This window comes from Vipera ursinii, assembly GCF_947247035.1.
Source record: "Vipera ursinii genome assembly, chromosome: 3".
NCBI classification, from domain to species: Eukaryota; Metazoa; Chordata; class Lepidosauria; order Squamata; family Viperidae; genus Vipera; species Vipera ursinii.
In genome coordinates this window covers 39999693-40011891 of record NC_139516.1, presented here as the reverse complement: position 1 = coordinate 40011891, position 12199 = coordinate 39999693, and the positions used below count along the sequence as shown (strand labels likewise).

General features: G+C 39.5%; 1 long non-coding RNA gene across 1 annotated transcript; it reads right to left on the bottom strand.

The window, feature by feature from the left end:
* Window positions 1-8656: 8656 nt before the first annotated feature.
* Window positions 8657-10920, bottom strand: LOC310639400. Its single transcript, XR_014492296.1, has 3 exons — window positions 10845-10920; window positions 9271-9339; window positions 8657-8934 (listed from the first exon to the last, which is right to left on the bottom strand). It is a non-coding gene; the product is annotated as an uncharacterized lncRNA (long non-coding RNA).
* Window positions 10921-12199: the final 1279 nt, after the last annotated feature.

Genomic DNA, 12199 nt, shown 5'->3' with positions numbered 1-12199 from the left:
AAACATCTTAAACTTTCCATTTGTTTAGAGTTTTCTTTCTTGTAAAGTTGGAACCTAATGATAATTGAATAAATAGTTGGTTACTTCTCAGTGTTCTCCTCTATTCTTCTGAAGTTTGTATGTATGTGATGGAAATGAGAGGGAAAGAGATGGATTCATCTCCTTAATGGCCCATTCCTTCTTTTCTCCCTTGATGATTGGTTGATGAGGGAGGAGATGGGAAGTGAGAGAATCTGCTAATATTATTCCGAAATTGTTCTATATTAAATTTTTCAGGGTAGCATCACTCCTCAGTCATTGTTAAGACACAGTAAAGTTCATCTGAGGGAACAGTGCAAATTATATTGACATACTTTCCTGCTAACTCAAGGATGAGAGGAATGAATGTTCACAGAATTGTAAGAAAAAGTCTTGTGTAACTTGAAACTGGTGGCACAGTGGTTAAAGTGCAATATTGCAGGCTAACTGCCCACAGCCAGAAGTTCAATCCAAATGGGATTCAAGGTTGACTCAGCCTTCCATCCTTCCAAGGTTGGTAAAATGAGAACCCAGTTTGTTGGGCACAATATACTGATATCGCAAACTACTCAGAGTGCTATAAAGCATTATACAAGTATATAGGTCTACCATAAGGCTACTGCTACAGTGATTAATGACGTTTGGCAGGATTCACTTTCAAAATGATCTAACTTCTTATAACAGATGCCATAGAATATCGAAATACAAAAAACAGGATTAAAAGTAATAATTGAAATAACAGGGACCATGGAGGTCTTCTAGTCCAACACAGTGCTTGAGGAGGAGTTCTTATACCATTCTGGACAAGTGGTTTTCCAAATGCTTCTTGAAATCCTCCAGTGATGTAGGACCCATAACTTCACTGATTAATTGTTCTCTCTCTCAGGAAATTTCTCCTTAATTCTAGGATGGATCTCTCTTTAATAATCTTTCACCCTTTACTTCTTGTCCTGGCCTCAGATGCTGTGGAGAATAAGTTGACCCCCCCACTTCTCTGTGACAGCCCTTCAAATCCTTCTTGTCAATAGTCTAGACAACTAGAACATACATAGTTCCTTTAACACATTCATCACATAGTTTTGTCTCAAGACTTATATCATCCTTGTTGCTCTTCTCTGCACACTTTCTAGGACCTGAACACATTTTTTGAATTGTGGCAACCAGAACTAAACACAGTATTTCAAGTATGGCCTTACTAGGTAAGTATATTAGAGCAGTACTATCACTTCTCATGATCTTGATGGTATCCCTCTGTTGATGCATCCTAGAACTACAGTTGTACCTTTTTTTTTAACTACTGTGAGCCAGATACCACCTATTCTATACCTGTGGATTTGATTTTTCCTGCTCAAGTGCAGGACCTTATTATTCTGGGGACTGAATTGCAGTTTGTTGGATAGTGCTCAGTGTTCAAATCTGTCAACATCCTTCTGTAACTTGAGTCTACCTTTTAAACTATTGGCAATTCCTCTCCCCCCATGGCGTTGTATGCAATTTTGATGCGTCCTCTTCTATGCCCTCATCTAGATCATTTATGAAGATATTGAAGAGTACTGGGTCTATGACAAAGCCTTGAGATACCCCACTGCATGCTTCCCTCCATGTAGAAATACAGTAGTTCCATTAAAGACTGCATGTTAAAAGCAGCTGATCAGCCAGTTATGAATCCATCTGGTGGTGATGTTGTCTTTCCCACATTTTTCTAGCTTACCAAGAAATAGGCCATGATTTACTTTGCCAAATACCTTGCTGAAATCTAAGTAAACTAAGTCCACAATATTTCTCTGATCCACTAATTTAGTCATTTTATCAAAGAAAGCAGTAAGGTTTGTCTGGCATGATCTGTTTTTAACAAACCCATGTTGGCTTTTTGTAATAGCTTTGTTCATTTCTAGGTGCTTGCAAATCTGCTGCTTGATTATCTTTTCCAGGGTTTTCCTATGTATTGATGTCAGGCTGATTGTCCTATCTTGTCTATATGCAGTAATAACAGATGAGACTCCTTTGGCTTAATATAAGCTAAGAAGGGACAATACAGCATATGCACTTGGAAGCACATCTCACCATATTTGATAGGGATTTGGTTGTTTTAGTTACCTAATGGTTATTTTAGCAGTCTATTTTATTGTATTTAGGAATGATCTGCTGATTTCAACTAATCTATAAATAATTTAATTGGGCATGAGCATCCCATAACATGTTGTTGTTGTTAGTTGTGAAGTCATATCCAACCCATCACGACCCCATGGACAACGTTCCTCCAGGCCTTCCTGTCCTCTACCATCTTCTGAGTTCACTTAGGCTCATGCCTATTGCTTCAGTGACTCCATCCAGCCACCTCATTCTGTCGTCCCCTTCTTCTCTTGCCCTCAACCTTTCCCTGCATGAGGCTCTTCTCCAGTGAGTCCTTCCTTCTCATTAGGTGGCCAAAGTATTTGAGTTTCAACTTCAGGATCTGGCCTTCTAAAGAGCAGTCAGGGTTGATCTCCTCTAGGACTGACCGGTTTGATCGCCTTGCAGTCCAAGGGACTTGCAGGAGTCTTCTCCAGCACCAATAGTTCAAAGGACTCAATTGTTTGGCACTCAGCCTTTCTTATGGTCCAACTTTCACAGCCATACATTGCAACTGGGAAGACCATAGCCTTGACTATATGCACTTTTGTTGGCAGGGTCATGTCTCTGCTTTTTAGTGTGCTGTCTAGATTTGCCATGGCTTTCCTCCCAAGGAGCAAGCATCTTTTAATTTCTTGGCTGCAGTCCCCATCTGCGGTGATCTTGGAGCCCAGGAAAACAAAATCTGTCACTACCTCCATTTCTTCCCCATCTATTTGCCAGGAATTGAGAGGGCCGGATGCCATGATCTTGGTTTTCTTAATGTTAAGTTTCGAATCCTGTAACATATCTGACTCTAAATCACCAGATGACAATCTTTGTAATGCTTGAAATAGCCCTAGAATCCTCATGAGTATACCCATTCCGTAGATATAAATTTAAAGCAGCCTTTTCCAAGCTTGTGCCCTTCAGTTTAAGTTTCCAGCTAGTAGCAGTTGGAAGAAGAAGTTTGCTCTGAAGTCTTAAGATGACAATAATCACAAAGGAAGAAGCAAGAGTGATTCTACTCAATGAATGTGTGTGCTTTTTCTGTGGTCTCTTATATGTCATGCTGGTACTATAGACTAAACTGTCTGATGTAGGCAGCCTTTAGATAAAATAGCAAAGAAAGGGGAGTAAAAATAATTCTGTAAGAAGGAGACTACAACCAATTCAGCGAAGAATAAAAATAACTGAAAAGGGTCAGGGAACTTGGCTGCCTGAGATATTTCTATCCCTAATAATAAAAAACCACAATAAATTAAATAACTATTTTCTGCTTATTTACAATATCCCAAATCTAGTATTTGAGGTGGCCACCTCACTTTCATTTGTAATACACCAGTCCTGAAAAGCTGAAAGGTAGCATCGAGGATCAACAACTGAATATAGGCCTCCATGCATATTTGATTGGAGTCAGTAGCTTGCTCTGTCAAAAAGTATCCAGTTTTTTTCTTATTGCTCTGAAACCAGAGTCATACCTTACTTTATACTTTAGGGTGTTTTTTAAAAAAATTACTTAGTTTGCACCTAGGTAGAATAAAAGGTTATAATGACATTTACCATACTTTATCTCTCTGCCTTTTACATGACTGTTTGCTGAATGCTGTCTAATGTTTGGCTTCCTTATCACATTGAAATCCAATTTATGGAATAAAGTCCCCTTCTTTTTCCTTGACTGGCATTAGTGTGACTTCATAGATTGCATGCCTGTTTTATGAAAGGATGCTGACTTGATTTTTATTATAGCACAGGAGTAACTCCCAGCATTTCAGGTTACTAAGTGACCTAATGCAAACGTTTAAAAATAGCATAGATATATCAAATGGATATTTTAAAAAAATGGAAAGTAGTCCTTAGTATTACCATCCGGTAACCGTGATGAGGTAAGTGACATGAAGTGGTAATGTCTGCAATCCTGTTTCAACAATGTGTATCAACACAGAAAGATAGCACAGTGCAGTTAAATTGTACAGTAACTTCAAATAGCAGCCAAACTGGGTCAGTCAGGTGCTTTATTGTAGTTTCACCTATACTCAGTCCTCAAGTAAGACACAATTATTACTTCTGTGGAAAACAGCTTATTGGACCAAAGGTAGGCTGATGTAACCTAGGAGAAACTTCATGTAACCTAGGAGAAACTCAGCTAACATATCCCAGTTCTTCTTGTGCAACAGTGGGAATAATGGAGAGGGGAGAGTTGCATTGTTTAACATTTCTGAAATGGAAATAAAAGAACAGCCTTCAATTGAATTTAATTCCTGCAGATTATATGGACATAACCACCCATGATTTTGGCAATAAGCAGGAGTAGTTTTACCACAGACTTTTTCCAGGATGTTTTTCAGCTTCCCGGTCTAGTCTATATTATCTGGTAAATGTATGTGTTTGTAAAGTTTTGTTTACTGTTTCAACAGTTTCAATAAAGGATGACCCTGTTTCATTTTAATTCTTCATACATGATCTATTCTACGTGTTTAAGTGGTTGATTCATGACCAGTTCCCATTTATTTATATGACACTGAAAGCAAAATCATATCTTGCTTCTACGGACTTTTTTTTTTTAAAGCCAAAGAACTGTTTTTATTCTGGGCCTTTTTAAATAAGTAATGTTATTTTATCAGGTGTTTCTTGCATTTTTCCATTTCTTTTTAATATTTGTGGTATAATTTAATGACACATCAATGGAAGAAGAAGAAATGATCAAGTCCAATCCAAAAATATTCTCTCTCAGAGACACTTCTACACCATCCCATTACCACCACTGTTTCCACTATTCTTTCTCTCACAAACACCAGGAAAGTGTCTGTGACTAATTCTACTTCTGCCAATCTTAATAAGGACAATGAGAGAAAGAAAGGACTTGGAGGCAGAACAAGCCAGAGTTTCCATTAATGAGAAAGCAAACTCTTTACCAGCTTGGTCAGATTGCAGTGATTGAAGAGAAAAAAAAGCAAACTTTGTTTTAATTTTACATACACTGTGAAACTGAATCCACTCTCAGACTGCAGATATGGAGGGATAAGGCAGGTCTGGAGCTGATTCTGAAATGCTATAATGAAATGAAATGCTATAAATCTCCCCTATGGAAGTATCCTCATCACCCTTTCTTTCCAAAGTTACTTATCTCACCCATCTTTGCCTCATGCTAAATTTCCTCTTCTCTTTCTGTAAGTATAAGTTTAGCTCCAGTGCTTTATTTTTTTTTTGTTGTAGTGGGAAATAATCCCAGTTGAGTTTTGTATTCCTTTGGCTTGAGCATACACTTTGCAAAGGGAAAATTAACTACAGATTCCTGCATGAGCGACCTGGGTTGCAGAACTGGCCAGGAGCATGCCTAGATTGCAAATATCTCCTGACTAAGATTTGGAAAGAACTGAAATGAACACGACTCCTAAACAACATAAACAACAAACAAAACCTAATGCCTCTCAGTAGAATATGGAGAAGTTTTTCCAAAATCACTTAAAATGAAAAGATTTGTAATGGAATGCTACTCTAAATGGGAGAAAGCCTGGGGAGTTTAATGGGATTTACTTCCAAGTGAACAATCAAAGGATTGAGCTTCTCTTTTCTAACAGTAGTGAGCTCCCCATATTTGTTTCAGTAATGTGCAGCATTTAAAAATGTTTGCAGAGCCACAACTATGGATATAAAATAACTACCGCTTTGGGGTTTGCTCTGCTCTGACTAAAAAATAAAATAAAATAAATCCATATTCTCCAGTCGGGAATAAAACAGTCCAAAGGGTCCTGTCTTTTTGGAACAGGCAACCCACTCAAATAGTTTGTTGCTTGGGGAAGGAAGTTGTTCTACTTTGCTCCCGAGCCATCTGTGTTATCTCTCCCAGGCATCCTAAGGGAAACAGCAGTATATTTCTGGTGAATCTTCTTGAAGTAATTTAACAACTACTACAGATCTCATGTGAGCTGTGTAGGCGAAAGGGATTCCCACTGAGAATGTCAGCATAAATTCCCCATTGTAAACTAGTAGCGCAAGCAACTCCTGATACACGTAGCATATGCAACTACTGGTGGATGCAAAGTAGCAATTGCACTAAGCTCTTCAGTTGGGAACATGCTTGTAATACTTATAAAAATGTTGGGAGTAGGGGGTAGGATAACAGTTGCTAAAGGTTAACGGGAGGAATGGTATTGGGACATTGGAGGGGAGGTGCAATAGTATGTATTGATCTAATTCACAACCCAAATCAATCACAAATTTGACCATATCTATGCTTCACAATTAATCGATCAGAATAGAGCTGGAAGGGAACTTGGAGGTCTTCTAATCCAAGCGCCTGCTCAAGCAGGAGACCCTGACAAGTGACTGTCTAATCTTTTGTTAAAAACCTCAAGTGACGAAGCACCCACACCTTCTGAAGGCAAGCTGTTCCACTGGGTTAATTGTTCTCACTGTTAGGAAGTTTTTCCTTAATTCAAGGTTGCTTATCTCTTTTCCACCCATTGTTTCTTGTCCTGCCTTCTGTGCTTTGGAAAATAATTTGACCCCCTCCTCTTTGTGGCAACCTCTCAATACTGGAATACTGCTTTCATGTCCCCCCTAGTCCTTCTTTTCTCTAGACTAGCCAAACCCAAGTCCTGCAACCATTCTTCATATGTTTTAGTCTCCAGGCCCTTAATCGTCTTAGTTGCTCTTCTTTGCACTTTTTCCAAAGTTTCAAAATCTATTTTGTAATGTGGTGACCAAAACTGGATGCAGTATTGTACACCTATACTCATGGTGCTCATACTGGATTGAATCTTAAAAAAAAATCCTGTTTGACTAAAAGGCTTTGGCAATAGCTTTCAAGTTATTCAGAGCTGGATATCATGTCCTCCCATCTGACAAATTCCCTGGTGCTCAGCCTTCCTATTTCCAAGAATGCAACAACAATCATTTTCCTTCCTAGGCAATTATGATGGTATAGGTAGTCCTCAAGATATAATCATAATTGAGCCTAAAATTTCTGTGGCTAAGTGAAACATTTGTTTTGCCCCATTTTATGACCTTTCTTGCCACAGGTGTTAAGTAAATCATTGTGGTTGTTAAGTTAGTAACATGGTTGTTAAGTGAAATTGGGTTTCCCCATTGACTTTGCTTGTCAGAATGTTGCAAAAGATGATGATATGACCTTGGGACACTGCAACGGTCATACATATGAGTCAGTTGAAGTGTTAATACCACTTTACAATGCCTTGGTAAGGCCACACTTGGAATACTGCATCCAGTTTTGGTCACCACAAGGTAAAAAGATGGGACTCTAGAAAGAGTACAGAGAAGAACAAAGATGATTAGTGTAATATATTCCATACAAGAATGACAGCTGTCAAAGGCCGCTCCACGTGGCCGCACTGACAGCTGTCAAAGGGAAGCCGCGCATGCGCGGTAACAACCACGAGCTGTCAAAGGGCCGCTCCACGTGGCCGCACTGACAGCTGTCAAAAGCCGCGCGTGCGCAGTAGCAGCCGCGAGCTGTCAAAACAGCAGCAACCGCAAGCTGTAAAAGTTGCGCAAGCGCAGACACCTCAGCCACTGACAGCTGCTAGCTGTCAAAATGCCGGCCAGGCTTACCCGAGGTCCCAGCTGAAATGGCAGCCAGCTGACAGGATTCCCCAGCCCAGAGGCGCATGCGCTATCACTGGGGAAATGTCAAAAGCTGCCAGCTGATTATTGGACATGACCCCTCGGCGGGAAAACACCCGTCCCTGATTTGTTGACTCGTTTGACAGTTGCCTATATAAAGGCTGTTTGTACCATTTTGCCCCGTCCGGGCTGAGTCAATAAAACTTTGAGCTGAAGCCGTCGTCTCACTCGTCATTGCCTGAGCTAAATCAATTAGGGGACTGAAGGCTAAAACATACATGGAACGGTTGCTGGAATTGGGTATGTCTAGTCTAATGAAGAGAAAAACTAGGTATAACATGTTAGCAGTGTTCCAATATCACAGGGGCTGCGACAAAGAAGAGGGAGTCAAGCTATTCTCCAAAGTGCCTGAAGGCAGACAAGAAGCAACGGATGGAAACTAATCAAGGAGAGAAGCAATCTAGCACTAAGGAGAAACTTCCTGACAGTTAGAACAATTAACCTGTGGAACCACCTGCCTCCAGAAACTGTGAATGCTCCATCACTGGAAGTTTTTAAGAAGAGACTGGACAGTCATTTGTCTGAAATGGTATAGGGTTTCCTGCCTGAGCAGGGGGTTGGACTAGATGACCTCCAGGATCCCCTCCAACTTTATTGTTGTTGTTGCCAAGCATCTGAATTTTGATCATGTGACCATGGGGATGCCGCAACAGTTGTGTGAAAAATGGTCATAAGTCCATTTTTTCCAGTGTCATAGCTTTGAAGAGTCACTAAATGAATTGTTCTAAGTTGAGGACTACCTCTAGTTGATAGTGAGCCAGTTAGGTAGTTTTCATGACCCATGGAGTTACCAACTTTAGGAATTACTTAAGAAATAAGGTGTGACTTGCAGCCATTAGCCATTCTCCTTTGTTTGTTTTGGCTTTAATTTAGTCAGGTTCATTTAGTTTAGTGTATCATCATCATCATCATCATCATCATCATCATCATCTTCACTTTAGACCATGTCTACCACTGCAGGATGAAGGCCTCTTCCGCATGTTTCCAACCAATAGAGTCCTGAGCTTTTTTTGTCTATTGATCCCACAATACTTGCTGATGTCGTCAATCCATCTTGTTTAGGGTCTCTTTCGTGGACACTTTTAATCAAGTAGGATTCATTCTACGACTGCCTTGGTCCACCTGCCATCAGTTCTTCTTGCTATGTGATCAGCCCATTTCCATTTCAGTTCTTTTTCTCTGTTGATGATAACAAGTTTAATGTATATTGAAAAGCAAAATAATCACTATTTTCTCATGTTTTTATTCAGGCTATGAAATTTACTATTTTTATCTTTATCTTTATTAAGTGAAACCAACTCATTAGACAGTCAGTAAGATTTGTAATAAAACTGCAAGGACTGTGAATTCACCCTCTTCCTCTCCTGCTGCCAGCAAAGTCGATGAAAATGTTAAGCAAACATGTAATATTCTCGATCCATTTTTTGCTCTGCTTTCTTCCCATAACCACCTGGTCTGTAAAGGTCACCACCAAAACATTCCCACCCACATGCTTCTCACTACTCACAAACTCACATTTGTGAGTTGTCCTGTGAAATCCTTCTTACTTGCTGGACTAATCTTAGAAGTGAATGTTTCTTTGCTCTGCAAAAAAATTAGAAACAATGAGTCTTTCCCAGGGAGTGGCTAGCTGCACCATTACCCAAGGGCCTGGAGCGTTCTTGTTGGCAAGCTGTTGAACCCTGACAACCCCCCCCCAAAAAAAAACATCCTTGCCCTGGATAGCTTTCCTCTAGCTATATAGTGGGTGGTTCCACCTTCTCTGCAGGCCCATCACTTCCTTCCCCCACAGGAATGGAAATTGTCCTCCATCTACTTCCTGCCCTTGCATTTCCTTAGCACACAATCCAGCTCATGTATGACTAATCTTGGAGCTGAGCTGAAACAGTGCATAATAGGGGCTTAAGGGATGAGTCAGTGGTCTAGGCTGGAAGCATAAGACAAAGTTTCTTTAGTTTCTGACTCAGGAAGAGAAGCTGGATCAACTGCAGGATTGAGAAAGCACTCTATGACTTCTGTCTCATGGTGGAAATAACCATGAAGTGAGTCAGAGATTACCATGATTTTTACATAGTACAAAACAGGAGCATGTGTAGTTTATTTAATGAATGCACATGTAATTATTTAATGGAGGTTTTTTTTTTAAAAAAATGGAACTATTACAAATTTGAAAAAAACAAACTGCGAATTAGCTAATATTTAGGTTCTTCAAGAAAAGGTCAGTGTATGAACCTGACTGAAAAGCAGCTCCTGCGATGAAGAAAGTATTCTTGTAATCTTAGGCATAGCTTAGAAAGAAAGAAATCCAAGATCCTGCATGTAAATCCAAGATTTACATGTTATTTGAGAGTTGCTACATAGTTATTTGAAGGAGAGGCTCAAAAGCATACAAGCAACTGAATGATTCATCTTTGGTAGATCAAAGATGGTTCTTTGGCCACAATGATCATCTATGGACATATGTCACAGGGGATGACAATGCTGGTGAGAATATAGAATTAGATGATTAGTACAACAATGTATGTATTTCAATTGTTTAGGAGAAAGATGATGAAACAGATTTATTCTTTAGTGCTGAGGCAATTATCTTATGAGTTGCAGCTATCATAGAACACAGAAACTTTGTAAATTGATTTTGCGTGCTGGAAATCACATATATCAGGCAGTAGGATTATTAGTTTGAAAAGTGCAGATGTGGAATAGCATGGAATCTTTACTCAAGATGAATAAAGGAATGATGCTGCAATGTTGAAGTATCATACTGGAAGAAAACCTCAAGTTATTCTTGAACATACCACTTATTCTGCCCCTTCAACACAAATTGCCTATTGTCTAGTTTAAATTGCAATGACTGGCAAGTATGGAATATAGAAACAGGTGCAACACAAAATTTAGCTGTGCCGAAAGAGTAGGAATTGAACTAATGTTTTTCAGCATGCAAAGTAAATGCTTTGCTATCCAGCTGTGCTTCTATTCCTTGTCCCCTTGATTGCATTCTCATGCAGAATGTACCTCAGTAGACATCACATACAAAAATATGATGATTCCCAAACCTTATGAAAATGGGAAGTGAGAAATTTCATACTCACTAGTAGAAGTGGTAGAGATCCTCCAGAAAGCAGTATGCAAGCCATAAGATTCCCTCATGTTTCAATTACAGATACAGGAACAGCTTAATTTGAAACTGCGCCTGTGTGCAAATCATGACTCATTTCAACATGCATATGCCTATGACAGTATGATGGCAAATACTGTAACAGAAAAAGAAAAGATATCTAAGAGAACTAGGTATATTTAACTTAACAAAGGTATCTTTAGCCTAACCTTGGAGTGACATGATAGCCATCTTCCAACACTTGAAGGACTGTTACAGGAAAGAGGGAGATAATTTATTCTCTAAAGCACTAAAGCGTAGGAAAAAAGCTTTTCAAGTTTGCCATATGTACAATCTTCATGAATTTGGAGAGGAAAATGGGTATCACCAATGGATTTGGAGTACATGGGTACCCTTAAGAGCGCTCTGGCTTTTCGACCATGCCTAATCTACGTTTCCTGCTAAAATACAAGGGAAAATCCCATTAGGAGACAAATCCATTTAAGATTAAAGTTAGGTGTTCATGAATTTGGGGAGGAAAATGGACATTGCCAACTTACTCAGAGCACATGGGTATACGTGGGGGGATCACTTTTTGAGCCTGCCTTATCTATCTTTCCTTGTAACCAATAAGGGTTAGGGTTGGATCTCCAATAAGGGTTAGGGTTAGGTCTCCATGAATTTGTAGAACAAAATGGATATGGCCAATGGATTGGGAGCAAATGGGTATATTTTCAACTCTGACTTTCCTAGGTTTCTTAAAAAAATACAAGGGAAAATCCCACTGGGGTTCAGATCCACTTAGGGTTAGGGATGGGTCTCCAGGAATGGGGAGAGATAATTGGACATAATCAAGGGATTCAGAGTGCATGCATATGCTTAGGAGACCAATTACTTTTGAGACTGCCTAATCTATTTTACCTGGTAAAATATATGGGAAATCCCATTGGGTGCAAACCCACTTATAGTTAGGGTTAGATCTCTTTGAATCCAGAGAGGAAAATGGACATTGCCAATCGATTCTGAGTGTATGAGTATGCTTAGGTTGTCTCTGATTTTTCAAGCTTGCCTTATCTACATTTCCTGGTAAAATACATTGGAAAATCCCATTGGGGTAGAAACCCATTCAGGGTTAGTTAGGTCTCCATGAGTTTGGATGGGGAAATGGACATCACCAATGGATTCGGAGAGCACGGGAATGCTTAGGATGGTTTTGACTTTCTGAATGTGCCTTATCTACATTTCCTGGTAAAATACATGAGAAAATCCCATTGGGGATCAAATCTACTTGGCGTTAGCATTAGGTCTCCATGAATTCAGACAGATAAATTGACATCTCCAATGGATTGG